The sequence below is a fragment of the Chiloscyllium plagiosum genome, chromosome 1 (assembly GCF_004010195.1).
Source record: "Chiloscyllium plagiosum isolate BGI_BamShark_2017 chromosome 1, ASM401019v2, whole genome shotgun sequence".
Classification (NCBI taxonomy): domain Eukaryota; kingdom Metazoa; phylum Chordata; class Chondrichthyes; order Orectolobiformes; family Hemiscylliidae; genus Chiloscyllium; species Chiloscyllium plagiosum.
Genome location: NC_057710.1, coordinates 24,627,110 through 24,641,655, shown reverse-complemented (window position 1 = coordinate 24,641,655; position 14,546 = coordinate 24,627,110). Strand labels below are relative to the sequence as shown.

Genomic DNA, 14,546 nt, shown 5'->3' with positions numbered 1-14,546 from the left:
ATCAGATACAGGAGCAGAATTAGGCCATTTGGCCCACTTGGTCTGCTGCACCATTCAATCAGGGCTGATACATCTTGCAACCACATTCACCTGTCTTCTCCCTGTAACTCTGATTCCCTTACCAACCTCTGGCTGATAAAACTTCTGCTCATCTCAATTTTAAAAGATCATGCCTTCACATGAGGCATGACCGTGGGTCATGTGGAAACAGCTTCTCCAGTTCACTCTACCCAGGCCTCTCAGTATTGTGTAAGTTTCAGTCTGATAATCCCCTCATCTTTCTAAACTCTCAAGCACAAAACCAAGTCCTCAGCCGTTCCTCATATGACAGGCTCTTCATCCCCAAGATCATTCTTATGAACCTCCTCTGAACCTCCACCAAGGCCAACGAATCCTTCCTTAGATACAGGACCCAAAACTGCTTGAAATATTCAAAATGCAGTATGACCAAAACCTATACATTCTCAGCAGTGCATCTCAGCTCTTGTATCCTAGCCCTCTTGAAATGATTGCTAACATTGCATTTGCCTTCCTAACTGCCAACTGAACCTGTATATTAACCTTAAGAGAATCCTGAACTAGGACTCCCAAGTCTCTTTGTGCTTCAGATTTCCAAAGTCTTTCCCTGTTTAGATAGTCTACACCTCTATTCTTCCTACCAAACTGCATAACCTCACCTTTTGTACATTGTATTCCATTTACCATTTCTTTACCCACTCTCCTATCCTATCTAAGTCCTTCTGCAGCCTCTCTGCCTACTCAATACTCCCTGTCCCTCCACCTATCTTTGTATCATCTGCAAACCTAGCAACAATGCCCTCAGTTCTTTCATCCAGATCATTAATATACAACGTGAATAATTGTGGTCCCAACACTGATCCCTGAAGAACTCCACTACTCACCAGCTATTCTGAAAACAACCCTTTTATCACCACTCTCTGCCTTCTGCCAGTCAGCCAATCCCTTAACCATGCCAGTACCTTGCCCTAACACCATGGGCTCTTACCTTTTTTAGCAGCCTCCTGTGCGGCATCGACCTTCTGGAAATCCAATAAGATCACATTCATTGGGTCTCCTTTGTCTAACTTGCTCATCACCTCCTCAAAGAATTCTAATAGATTTGTCAGGCATGACCTCCCTTTGATGAAGTCTTGCTGACTCAAACCTATTTTACATTGCACTTCTGTTTACTCTGCAATCTCATCCTTAATAACAGACTCTAAAATCTTGCCAACGAATAACCAGCCTATAATTTCCTGCCTTCTGCCTCTCCTTCTTAAACAGGGTAAATTTTCCAGCCCTTTGGGAGCTTCCCTGAGTCCAGTCTCTCCTGAAAGATCATCACCAGTGCTTCCACAATCTCCTCAGCTATCTCCTTCAAACTCTGCAGTCCATCTGCCAGGGTGATTTATCTACCTTCAGTTCTTGCAGCTTCATCAGCACCTTCTCCTTAGTGATGGCCACTACACTCACCTCTGCTCCCTGACTGTCTTTAATTTCTAGTATACTACTGGTGCCTTCCACCAAGAAAACTGATGAAGAGCATTTGTTTAATTCCTCCTCTATTTCTTTGTTCCCCATTACAGTTTTACCAGTGTCATTTTCCAGCAGTCCATTGTCCGTCCTTGCCTCTCTTTTACCTTTTATATGTCTAACAAAGCTCTTTTACACTACTTACTCTCACATTTCACCTTCTCTGCCACCCTCCCCTGCCCCTTATTGTTTTTTTCTGGTTGTCCCGTTCTAGTTCTTAAAAGACTTCCTCATCCATTGGCTTCTCACTAATTTTCAGCACATTGTATGTTTTTTCCTTTCACTTGTTCCCAACTTTCCTTGTCAGCCATGGTTACCCCGTTCTCCCCTGAGTACATTTCTGCTTTCTTGGGATGAATTTCTGCCGTGTCTCCTAAATTACCCTCAAAACTTCTGCTTTAGCTGCTCCACTCTCTTCCCTGGGAGATTCCCCTTCCAATGAGCCCTAATCAGCTCCTCCCACATAGAATCATAAAATACCCACAGTGTGGAAGCCGACCATTGTGTCCACACTGACCCTCTGAGGAGCTTCCCACTCAGATCCACCCCCTCTACTCTATCCCTGCAACCCTGCATTTCCCATGGCAAATCCATCGAACTTGCACATCTTTGGAATATGGGAGGAAACCAGAGCGCCTGGAGGAAACACGTGCGGATACGGGGAGAATGTGCAAACTCCACACATACAGCTGCCCAAGGGTGGTATAAAATCCTGGTCCCTGCACTGTAAGTGTTAACCTCTGAGCCACCATGCCATTCAAGATTAGCAGCAGTGGGATGTCTTTGTAGTTATCTTTACTCAATGACAACATCATTACATCCGACTCCCTCTCAAACTGCAGGATGAATTCTATCAGATTATGGTCATTGCCCCTTTGGGGTCCCTTCACCATAAGCTTCCTCTGTCAAACAGTAATTAATTGTTTCAGGTTTTAGGCACAGGACTGCTGATTCTGGGTCACTAAGTATATTCAAGGCTGAGATAAACAGTTTTTTTTAATCAGTAGGGGAGTGAAGGGTTATGGTTAAAGGTCGGAAAGTGCTGGGCATTACCAGCCCAGCTATGATTTTATTAAATGGCAGGGCAGACTTGATGGGCTGAATGGCCTACTTTTGTTCCTTTTTTTTATAAAGAAGAAAAGTGAAAGCAAGAAGTGACTGCCAACATCCAATAATCCAATACTACTGAGCAAAGAGATTATTAAATGAATGTAAAGCAGTTCTCAATGGTTTTGCTTGATTTAAAAAGGAAATACCTTAGTCGACCAAATAGATTCTTCAAGGGAAGCCTGAACACAGCTGCAGTCAACATGAGGCTGAGCAGAATGGGAACATTTCCAGTAGTGGAGAGAAAAAAAAACAAGTAAACAACCTCGAGAACTTAGAAAATTCCTGGATCCTAAATTTAGATCCTAAAGTGATCCCGGATCCTAAAGAGAGGTTTGATCACATCGAAGGACAGAATCAAAATTGGGCACTTTGGAGAAAAAGATTTTTATGATACAGCATGCCTTCAGAATTAGCTCAAAGGCCTGAAGGAGGGTAAGTCAAAATTTGACTCTATTTCATAGGAACTGTAGATAATGTTACTGCAAGGCAAGACATTAATAAGACATCGGATCAATTCAAGTAAGTCCTAAACTTCTTAAATTTGACAGTCACTTCAACCTTAGGAGCTATCAGATTCTAGACAAGGCCATATTCAAAAGACGGTTTCAAACATCAGATGAACTGGCAGATGCTTTTACAGTTGACTTTGTTAAAGGATGTGAATGTGAAGTTCTAAATCCAGAATTAATGCAAAACCACATTGCAGCAGATACTGCCAAACATTCACAATCAGACTTATTGCAGTGTAAGGAAGATCGCACCCTAGAAAAAGTAGTAGAGCTGATGAGACAAGCAGAGATCCAGAAGCAGAACAGCACAATCTGAGAAGTTAAGGAAAGCCATAGTTCAGGACACCTTTGGCCATCAGACACCCCTTTAGCATCGGACTGTAAAAGGAACATGGAAAAGAAGGTACAACTGGGAGAGAAAGTGTAAAATGCCATTATAGTCCGCCAGTGCTGTTGTGTAAATGAAAAACAGTATCCTGTAAATAAAACTGAATGCCTTCACTATAGGAAAACTGGCTATTTTGAGATGAGACAAAATAAGGGAATGATTTTCATCAGAAAAGAAACTGAAATATTTCCTTTTTTGAGATCAATGACCCTAATCATGTATTTTGGAAATCAAATCAATACATCAAACCAAGATATGATCAACTTTAAAATAGACACAGGAGCTAGTGTAACAGTCTTATCAAACAATGAACTATGGTTACCAACAGATTGCCAATAGCCAGCAGAAACTCAGTTACATGGCCCAGGAGAGACTAAAATAAAAATCAAGGGAAAGATGCAGACAATACCCCAGAAAGCAGAACTGTGGATAATCAAATATTGTGGATCTACCATTTTGCTTTTGCCATCAATGTGTTCTAGGATACAAGTATATGAGTTAGAGCATTCATTCATTTTGCTAAGTGTCAGGCCTTCCTCTTGTAGACAATTAAAACCTACTTTAATCCTCAGTCTATGTTCTTTGATACATGCATCGTCAACTATAGATGTTGTCTATAAGACCTATTACCACTTTAAGGTACTGTTGAGTGTTCAACATAGCTCTTTAGAAAATTTCTGTTGCTGAGATTATACAGAATGCAAAGAAGTAAAAAGATACCTTCAGAACGAAGCGGCGAAGGTTGTCAGTAACTGAATTCACATCCAGACAGATTTGAAAAGGTTATGACTTGCATTCAGCTTTGTGAAGTTGACCAATGATCTTCAGACAGCACTTTCTAAACCCACGACCACTTCTACCTATAAGGATAAGGGAGCACCACCACCTGCAACATCCCATCCAAGCCACTCACCATCCTGACTTGGAAATATATTGCTGTTCCTTCACTGTAATTGGGTCAAAATCCTCCCTAATGGCATTGTGGGTCAACTTAGAGCAAGTTGGACTGCAATGGTTGGAGAAGGCAGCTAACCACTATCATCTTGGAGGGCAATAGATGCTGGTCAGCCAGCGACACCCATGTCCTAAAAATTGAATAATAAAAATATTAGATTCACCCACAGTGCTGTTAGAGAGAGTACAGGTTCAGTCAACTGTGTAGTGGCTTAGAATATTGCTATCAATACGTGAAATGTTTTCAAACTGGCTGGAATGTATAACATGTGGACCAGAATGTAGGGAAGCCCTCATTTCAACCCAACTTCTAAACAGACAGTGAGAATTCCTAGGGATCAATCTATTCATGGCTAGCAGAAAATCCTGCCTGATCGTCATTGCTTATTTTTCAAGGTGGATCAACATTGAATATTTGAATTGAGACTGACATTTGAGCTTTAAAGAAGATCTCTATAACTCCTGACAGGTAGTCTACAATTTGCAAACGACTAGTTTATGCACTTTACAAAACATTTGCATACCCTACAAGTTCCCTGGGACATCCTTAATCCAATGGTGATGGTGAAAGAGGAGTCAGAAATATTAAAGCACCATTAAAACAGAATGTAGGTTTTCAAACTGCACTCCTCACCTATCGATCTACTCCATATCAGTTAGCACCATCATAATTATTGCTGGGAAGGAAGCTTAAAACACAGCTTCCCATTCTACTCAAAATATTACCTTCTGGGTCAGAAGTGCAGGATTATCAGGAGGTTCAAAGCAAAGAAAAGTCTAACAAAGCAACAAGCTTATAACTATGACAGGAGCCTACTCAAGTTGACAGGATGAGAAAGGTTGTGGATACAAAACAGAGGAGAAGGAATTGCCCGAGGAGATGATAATGAACAGTGATTTTACTTGGTGCGTGCTTCAGAATGTACTAGAAATGGAAGCAGGAGAAATTGTGTCTCAATTCATCAAAGACATCAATCAGTCACAGATTTGGATGAATCAGATGTGGAACCGAAAATTCGGAATAAGCCAGATATTACAAACCTCAAAGACCGCCAAGTTCAGAGACAGATCATCAATCATCTGAACTGTGAACTCTCCTGCCAGATTCAATCTTAAGAGATTTCAGGCGAGGTGAGGTAGGAATTTGAAAATAAAAATGGACACATTGAAAAATACATGGACAAAGACTTTAGAGAGAGTTGTGTCCAGGTTGGAAGGATGAATGTCTAGGACCTGTGAATAACACCTCTTATTGTGGAGATGCAAGAGGTCACATGAGAGAGCGACTCTGATAGACAGCCTTCATGTGCAGACCTTGTCAAGTTTCTGTAAAACTATGTAGAGTTAATTAATATATAATAAACTGATTATTGTTCAAACCTATAAAAGACTCATTGATCTCTCTTAACTAAACTATCCAAACACAAAATAGTTATGATTATAAATGTGCTCACAGCAAGCTACTGCAAATATAATGCAATAATAACAAAGTAATCAGTTTGTTTATTTGTAACTTTGTTTGGGAGGTAGAGTTCATCAGGGTATCAGGAATAAATCTTTAGGAAAGCGTCTGGAGTGGAACTTTAACCTTCAACTTCTCTGACTCTGAGACAAGAGTACTACCACTGAGCCACAGTAGATAACCTCAATGGTTAAGTTTAAACCATTAAATCGATGTGTTTGCTGAATTTCTTATCAAGCACTTCAACTGACCATTTACTGCAAAATACCATTGAAGCATATGGAAAATGCATTTATAGTAGCTCATTACCCACACAGGAAGTTCCTTTCTATAACTGTCCTCATTCCAAATGGTAACTAATGATTGTGGTACAGTTATGCAGAATTTCTAAGAAATTCAATGAATTACAATACTTTACCATAAAACTCTGTGTCTCATTTAGGTTCAATGTATTTTTGATTTTTTTCAGAACTTGCCTTTCTTGTGAGGGTTCAGACCAGTGATCATCCAGGAGAAGAACCATTAAGTGAGATTATTATTTGTATCCTACCTCTGCTATGGAAGAAAATGATTAACATTCTTTAACTATTATCTTTATGTATTTTCAAACCAAGATAACACTACCAATAATGGTGGTATCTCTTCCAACTGAGCCATTCCAATGTTATTAGTCAGGAGAAACACTCCTGTGATTCCATGGGGACAGAAAGATGTTGGGCTTTAAGCCAGTTAGAGACCTGTTCTGAAGTCACCCAATCAGAATGCAGCAGGCTCAGAAATTTTGTTCTGTCACCTTTTTCTGTGGTTTTCCATTGACTGAAATTTCTGAAAAAAGAACACTAATCCCATGTGAATCTGCCTTTGAAACAGAGGCATTCCAAAGCCTCTATGATCAACATGCATTCAGGAACAGGAACACTCAGACAATACTGGAAAGTAGCAAATATAACCCGTCTGTTCAAGAAGGAAGAAAGTGGGAAACAATAGGCCAGTTAATTTGATGTGAGTAGAGGAGAAGATGTTCAAATTAACCATCACAGTGGTTATAACTGGGCACTTTAAAAACGCAATGTAATTGGAAAGAGTCAGCAGGATTTTTGTGAAAATTGATATTAACCAATTTTTTGGAATCCTTTGAAGTATTAACATGTGCTGAGAATAAAGGGACATCTGTTGATGTACTATATTTGGATTTCCAGAAGGCATTTGACAAGGTATCAGGTAAAAGGGTAGGAGCTCATGGAGGCAAGTTTGCAGAAGTCTTCGCTGAAGCTTAATGTGTAAAACAGTTGCTCTTGAGAAAGGGTGATTGTTTAGAATAATAAATTACCCAAGTGTAAGGAGTTTAGTTTAAAATTTCCAAACCAGAATTGTTTGTTTAAAAGCCTGAAGGGATATTTGAAGCTGGGAAAGTAAAAGCTCAGTTGTATGAAGGCTCAAGGAAGATACTAGAAGATTCTCAAGAGAGGGGATTTGAAGCTACGGCTAAATTAAACTCTGCATGTAGTACAGAATGCAATTCTTTCTCTGGTATGTCAGTACTATAAGCAGTGATGTGAGATTAATGGGATTGTATTTTGTCATGTGTTTCAAAATCTTTGCACTAATTTTACATGTAAATAAATTTGTTTATTCTAGTTTATCTTCTTTAGAGCACGTTTGCTGTTTTGTTGTTAAAACCGCAGCTTTGCATATTTATGTTTCATTCAAGATCACCTCAATAAAACTAAAACAAAATAAATAAATTATGATCTAGCAAGCCAGATTTCCATCTGGGATCTGACTTGTCCAGTATTAACATCAGCTGGGATCATAACATTGGGTGAGAACACATCTCAAATGCCCTGTGCAGAGTTCTCTCCTGACTGAAAGAAGAATGGAGGCAGTTCAGATAGGGTTTATTAGGTTGACACCTGAAATTAGTGAATTGTCTTATGAAGAAAGATTGGACAGACTGGGCTTGTTTTCACTGGACATTAGGAGAGTGATGGCGATTTGATTGAAGATTATAAGATCCTGAATGGTCTTGACAAGGTGGACATAGAAAAGATATTTACTCTTCAGGTTGAGTCCAGATTTAGGGGGCACTCTGTTGAAATTAGAACCCACTTTTTTTTAACGACAAGCTGAGGGATTATTGTTTCTCTCAGAGGGTTGTGAGACTTTGAACTTTCTGCCTCTGAAGGCAAGTTTTTAAATCTTTTTTAAGGAGGAGGGAGCTAAATCATTGTTACATAAGGGAGTCAAAGGTTACTTGGGGATAGATGGAAATGTAGAATTCAGAACACAAACAAGTCAGTCATTATCTTATTGAATGACAGAGCTGTCTTGAAGGGCCAAATGGCCTTCTGCTCATAATTCATATGTTTGTAAGTAAGCCAGAGCCAGACATATAGAGTCATAGAGATGTACAGCGCAGAAACAGACGCTTCGGTCCAACCCATCCAGGCCGACCAGATATCCCAACCCAAGCTAGTCCCACCTGCCAGCACCCGGCCCATAATCTTCCAAACCCTTCCTATTCATATGCCCATCCAAATGCCTTTTAAATGTTGCAATTGTACCAGCAATTGTACCAGCCTCCACCACTCCTCTGGCAGGTCATTCCACACATGCCACCCTCTGCATGAAAACGTTGCCCCTTAGGTCTTTTTTTATATCTTTCCCCTCTCACCTTAAACCTATGCCCTCTAATTCTGGACTACCTCACCCCAGGGAAAAGAGTTTGTCTATTTATCCTATCCATGCTTCTCATAATTTTGTAAACCTCTGTGGACATTTTCCTGCTGATCTAATTATAATGAAACACATTTTTTTCATAGGATGTGTGTCACTCTACCAGACAGTTCTGCCTCTGAAATGTTACAAACACATACCGATCACCACCTATCAATGCAGAAAAAAAATAAATCTTTTGGATCAACCAGCCCCAAATGTTACAGCTCAGCAGTTTGCTAAACATGAAACAATCCTTATGGGAGACTGAGTTTTACAGGCTCTGTGCACTATTTTCATCATCGACACCGCAGCCAATTCAAATAAATCTGCTAAACCAAACATACAATGCAAACTCATATCTACACCCAGAAATTGTCCAGCTTTCTATGACATATGTGAAGCATGTGACACCAGAGGACACTGGAAATGCCAATGCAGATAGATACAACATTCCAGCAAACAAAATACCAAAAAGCAGTATGTATCACACACAAGACACGCTGCTATGTTTCAAGTTTCCTTCAACAGCGTAGAATCACAGAATCATAAAGATGTACAGCACAGAAACAGACCCTTTGCTCCAACTTGTCCATGCTGACTAGATATGGAAATGTGTTGCTGGAAAAGCGCAGCAGGTCAGGCAGCATCGAGGGAACAGGAGAATCGATGTTTCGGGCATTAGCCCTTCTTCAGGAAGAAGTCCTTCCTGAAGAAGGGCTAATGCCCGAAACGTCGATTCTCCTGTTCCCTAGATGCTGCCTGACCTGCTGCGCTTTTCCAGCAACACATTTCCATCTCTGATCTCCAGCATCTGCAGACCTCACTTTCTCCTCCATGCTGACTAGATATCCTAACATAATCTAGTCCTATTTGCCAGCACTTGGCCCATATCCCTCTAAACCCTTTCTATTCATATACCCATCCAGATGCCTTTTAAATGTTGCCATTGCACTAGCCTCCACCACTTCCTCAGGCAGCTCATTCCACATACACACCACTCTCTGCATGAAAATGTTGCCCCTTAGGTCCCTTTTAAATTTTCCCTCCTCACCCTAAACTTTCTCTTTTATATCTTTCCCCTCTCACCCTAAACTTATGCCCTCTAGTTCTGGACTCCCTGACCCCATGGAAAAGACCTTGTTTATTTATACTATCCATGCCCCTCATGATTTTATAAACCTCTATAAGGTCACCCTTCAGCCTCTGACCCTCCAGGGAAAATAGCCCCAGCCTATTCAGCCTCTCCCTGTAGCTCAAACCCTCCATTCCTGGCAACATCTTGTAAATCTTTTCTGAACCCTTTCACATTTCAATAACATCCTTCCAATAGGAGGGAGACCAGAACTGCACACAATATATGATGTGGATGAGAACATAGGAGGTATAGATAATAAGTTTGCAGATGACACCAAAATTGGAGGTGTAGTGGACAGCGAAGATGGTTACCTCAGAGTACAACGGAATATTGATCAGATGGGCCGATGGGCTGAGGAGTGGCTGATGGAATTTAATTCGTAAAGTGGAAAGAGATGTCACAATCTGTACTAATCATTATAGGATCATAGAGTCATACAGCATGAAAACAGACCGTTTGATCCAATCAGTCCACACTGACTATGATCTCAAACCAAACTTGTACATTTGCCTGCGTTTGGCCCATTTCCCTTCAAACTTTTCCAGTTCACATATCTGCCTAAATGTGTTTTAAATGTTGTTACAGTACTTGTATTCGCCACTTCCTCTGGCAGTTCATTCCACACATGAACCACTCTCTGTGTAAAAAGATTTCCCTCATGTCCTGTTTAAATCTTTCTCCCCTCACCTTAAAAATAAGCCTCCTAGTTGGAACTCCCCCATCCTATGGAAAAGACCTTTGCTATTCACCTTATCTAGGCCCCTCATGATTTTAGAAACCTCTATAAGATCACCCCTCAACCTTCTATGCTCCAATGATAAAAAAAGCTAGCCTATCCAACCTATCTTTATAATTGAAACCCTCCATTCCCAGCAACATCCTGATAAATCTTTTCTGAACCTATTTCAATTTAATAATGTCCTTGTTACTTCAGGGCAAATAGAACTGCACGCAGTATTCCAGAAGAAGTCACACCAACGCCCTGTACAACCTCAACATGATGTCCCAACTCCTATACTCAAAGATCTGAGCAATGACGCAATTGTCAAAACAGATGGTTGTACAAAGCTTTTTGGACCAAAGGTTGTGTCTAAATATGGCACTGAAATGATGTCCATAATAAATCCCAAATTTGTAAACACCAATTTTTTTCTCCAAATTTGATGTTAAAATGGATACTGATCTTTTGAAAAGACTTCTCAGGAGCTCATGACAGTTAATGCTCCATTTTCCAAAGAGAATCTGTTAATCAACAATTACCACTGTTGGTGCAGCGGCAAGGTGGCTCAGTGGTTAGCACTGCTGCCTCACAGTGCCAAGGACCCAGCCTTGGACGACTGTCAATGTGGAGTTTGCACATTCTCTCCGTGCCTGTGTGGGTTTCCTCCAGGTGCTCTGGTTTCTTCCCAAAGTCCAAAGGTGTGTAGGTTCAGTGGATTAGCCATGGGAAATGCAGGGTTATGGGGACTGGGTGGGATGCTCTTCAGAGAGTCAGTATGGACTTGTGGGGCTAAATGGCCTCTTTCCACACTGAAAGGACTTTACGATTCAGACTTCCATGAGCAAAGTTACTGTCTAATACATGGATCGCATCAAATATGAAAATCCAGGATGCATCTGCAAAACAACTGACATTATTGTAATTGGTCAAATGAAGTGAGAACATAATTGACAATTACTACTCCTTGTGAAAGCAACACATCAAGATTGACTTGTGTTCAGCAGCTAAAAACGCAATGATGATGGACAACAGATCAATGTTTTGCGGTCAATATATTCAGATAATGGCATAATCCAGATATTAACAAAGTGGAGGCTATTAGCACAATGCCTGGTCCAAATGATAAAAGGGATGTTTAATGTTGATTCAATTTTCTTTTGTCATGCATAATCTCAGCCATTTGAGAACTTCTGAAAAAAGGACCATTTATCTGGCAGGATGATCATCAATATGCATTTAATGAGTTCAGGAAACTACTGACTGAAAGAGTATTGACACTTTGATTCCATTAAACAAGCCAAAGAAAAGGGAGGTTGGTACTTCTCAAAAAGGCCCTGGAACATCCATCTTACAAAACATGAAGCCTATTGCTTTAGCATCCAAACACCTATCACAATCCAGTTATTCGAATATTGGTCAAAAATATGAGCCATTGCTTTTGTAATCCAACATGTTCACATGTAGCTGCTTGGAAAATGTTGTCATGGAAACATCAGATTTTAAAAACAGGAGCAGGCGTGACCATTTGTATTGTGAACCATTTGAATTGTGGCTGATTTGCCCCAGTCCTCAACTCCTATTTCGTCCCAGTTCATCAACATCCTCAGCTCCCTGATATGTCAAAAATCTATCTATCTCCTCAACCAGAAATGGTTCAAGCTGATCTGGTGTACACTACTAACTTTTTTTATATTATTTCAAAAATATACTTTATTCATAAAATAATTTGATGATCTGTACATCTGGACATGCCATACATATGTAAACATTCCTTTTGTTTGCATACCGAAACAGAGTAATCATTCCTATTTACAGGTCTGTACGATTACATTTTTAGCTGAGGCGTCAGCAGAGCCCAAATGACTGCGTGGGCCCCCTGTTCTTCGTTAGGCAGGCAGGGGAACAGACCGTAGAGCACGGAGTCCCGCGACACGGCGCTGCTCGGGACGAGCCTCAACAAACACTCCTGCATTCCTCTCCAGACTTCTTCTGCGTAGGCACATTCCAGAAGGAAGTGTGTGACGGTCTCCTTCCCCCCGCAGCTGCTTCGAGGGCAGCGTGCGATGCGGCTGAGAGTCCGGGCATGCATAAAGGATCTCACAGGCAGAGCCCTTCTCACCACCAGCCAAGCCATGTCTTGGTGCTTGTTGGAAAGTTCTGGCGATGATGCATTCTGCAAAATGGCTTTGAAAGTCTGCTCAGGTAACTGCTCGATAGGATCCGCCCTCTCCTTTTCCCGAAGGGTCTCAAGGACACTACGTGCTGACCACTTCCTGATGGACTTGTGGTCAAAGGTGTTTTTCTTCATAAACTTCTCCACGAAGGACAGGTGATACGGAACGGTCCAACTACTCGGAGCGTTCCGCGGTAGCAAGGCCAGGCCCATCCTTCGCAACACAGAGGACAGTTTTTTTTTTATACTTTATTCATAAATATTTGATCTATACAATTGACATGCCATCCTTCTGTAAACATTCCATTTCTTTGCGTATCGAAACAGGGTAATCATTCCTATTCACAGGTTGGTGCGATTACATTGAGCTGAGGCGCCAGCGGAGCCCAAATGACTGCGTGGGCCCCCTGTTCTTCGTTAGGCAGGCAGACCTTACACAGTGGTCTTTCCCCACCGCGCCTTGGCGGCAGCTGCCCCAAGCTTCAGCGCGTCCCTCAACACGTAGTCCTGGACCTTGGAATGTGCCAGTCTGCAACACTCAGTTGGAGTCAACTCCTTCAGCTGGAAGATCAACAGGTTTCGGACCACCCAGAGAGCGTCATTCACCGTGTTGATGATCCTCCAGGCGCAGTTGATGTTCGTCTCGGTGTGCGTCCCGGGGAACAGGCCGTAGAGCACAGAGTCCCGCGTCACAGCGCTACTTGGGACAAACCTCGACAAACACCACTCCATTCCTCTCCAGACTTCCACTGCATAGGCACATTCCAGAAGGAGGTGTGTGCCAGTCTCGTCCCCCCCACAGCCGCTTCGAGGGCAGCGTGCGGTGCAGCTGAGAGTCCGGGCGTGCATAAAGGATCTCACAGGCAGAGCTCTTCTCACCACCAGCCAAGCCATGTCTTGGTGCTTGCTGGAAAGTTCTGGCGATGAGGCATTCTGCCAAATGGCTTTGACAGTCTGCTCAGGGAACCGCTCGACAGGATCTGCCCTCTTATTTTCCCGAAGGGTCTCAAGGACACTACGTGCTGACCACTTCCTGATGGACTTGTGGTCAAAGGTGTTTTTCTTCATAAATATCTCCACAAAGGACAGGTGGTACGGAACGGTCTAACTACTCGGAGCGTTCCGCAGCAGCGAGGCCAGGCCCATCCTTCGCAACACCGGGGACAGGTAGAACCTCAGTACGTAGTGACACTTGGTGTTTGCGTACCGGGGATCCACGCACAGCTTGATGCAGCCACACACAAAGGTGGCCATCAGGGTGAGGGTGGCATTGGGTGTGTTTTTCCCCCATTGCACCGGTCTTTGTACGTTACGTCTCTTCGGACCCGGTCCATCTTTGATCTCCACATTGGTGCTTTGTCCCTTGACCTGCACATATCTTCCCAGGAACGTCAGGACATCGGTTGCTGGCACGTAGGGGTTGTACATGTGGATCGTAACAACCCGACTCCTCTGCAGGAAGCACACACAAGGGGACCGCCGACAAGATGGAGAACAGCGGCTCCCCTTCCTTTTCCTTGAAGACCTTCAGGAGCTGCTCACATTGCTTCACGCAGCTGAAGGTGATGTCAAAGTAGCCTGCCTCAGGGAAATCCTGCAGGCAGTACACATCTGCTGAGGCGAACCCACAGCACTCGAACAGCACCTTCTTGACGAACACCGTCCGATCGACCAGTGTACGCTCTTCCACCTTCTTGACAGACATCCGGATGGTGTTTCGAACCCCCTGGCCCGGGGTGCGGGCAGCTGTTGAGGCCATAGCTCTGAGGTTGGCTGGTCCCTGAATTGGTGTTAGGCCGAAGCCAGCATGAAGATCCACCAATAGCAGGTCAGCACAACCAAA

At 42.4% G+C, this 14,546-nt stretch overlaps 1 long non-coding RNA gene across 1 annotated transcript; it reads left to right on the top strand.

Moving 5' to 3' along the window:
* Window positions 1–2,913: 2,913 nt before the first annotated feature.
* LOC122555305 lies at window positions 2,914–8,978 on the top strand. Its single transcript, XR_006313227.1, has 3 exons — window positions 2,914–3,075; window positions 6,426–6,482; window positions 8,779–8,978. It is a non-coding gene; the product is annotated as an uncharacterized LOC122555305 (long non-coding RNA).
* Window positions 8,979–14,546: the final 5,568 nt, after the last annotated feature.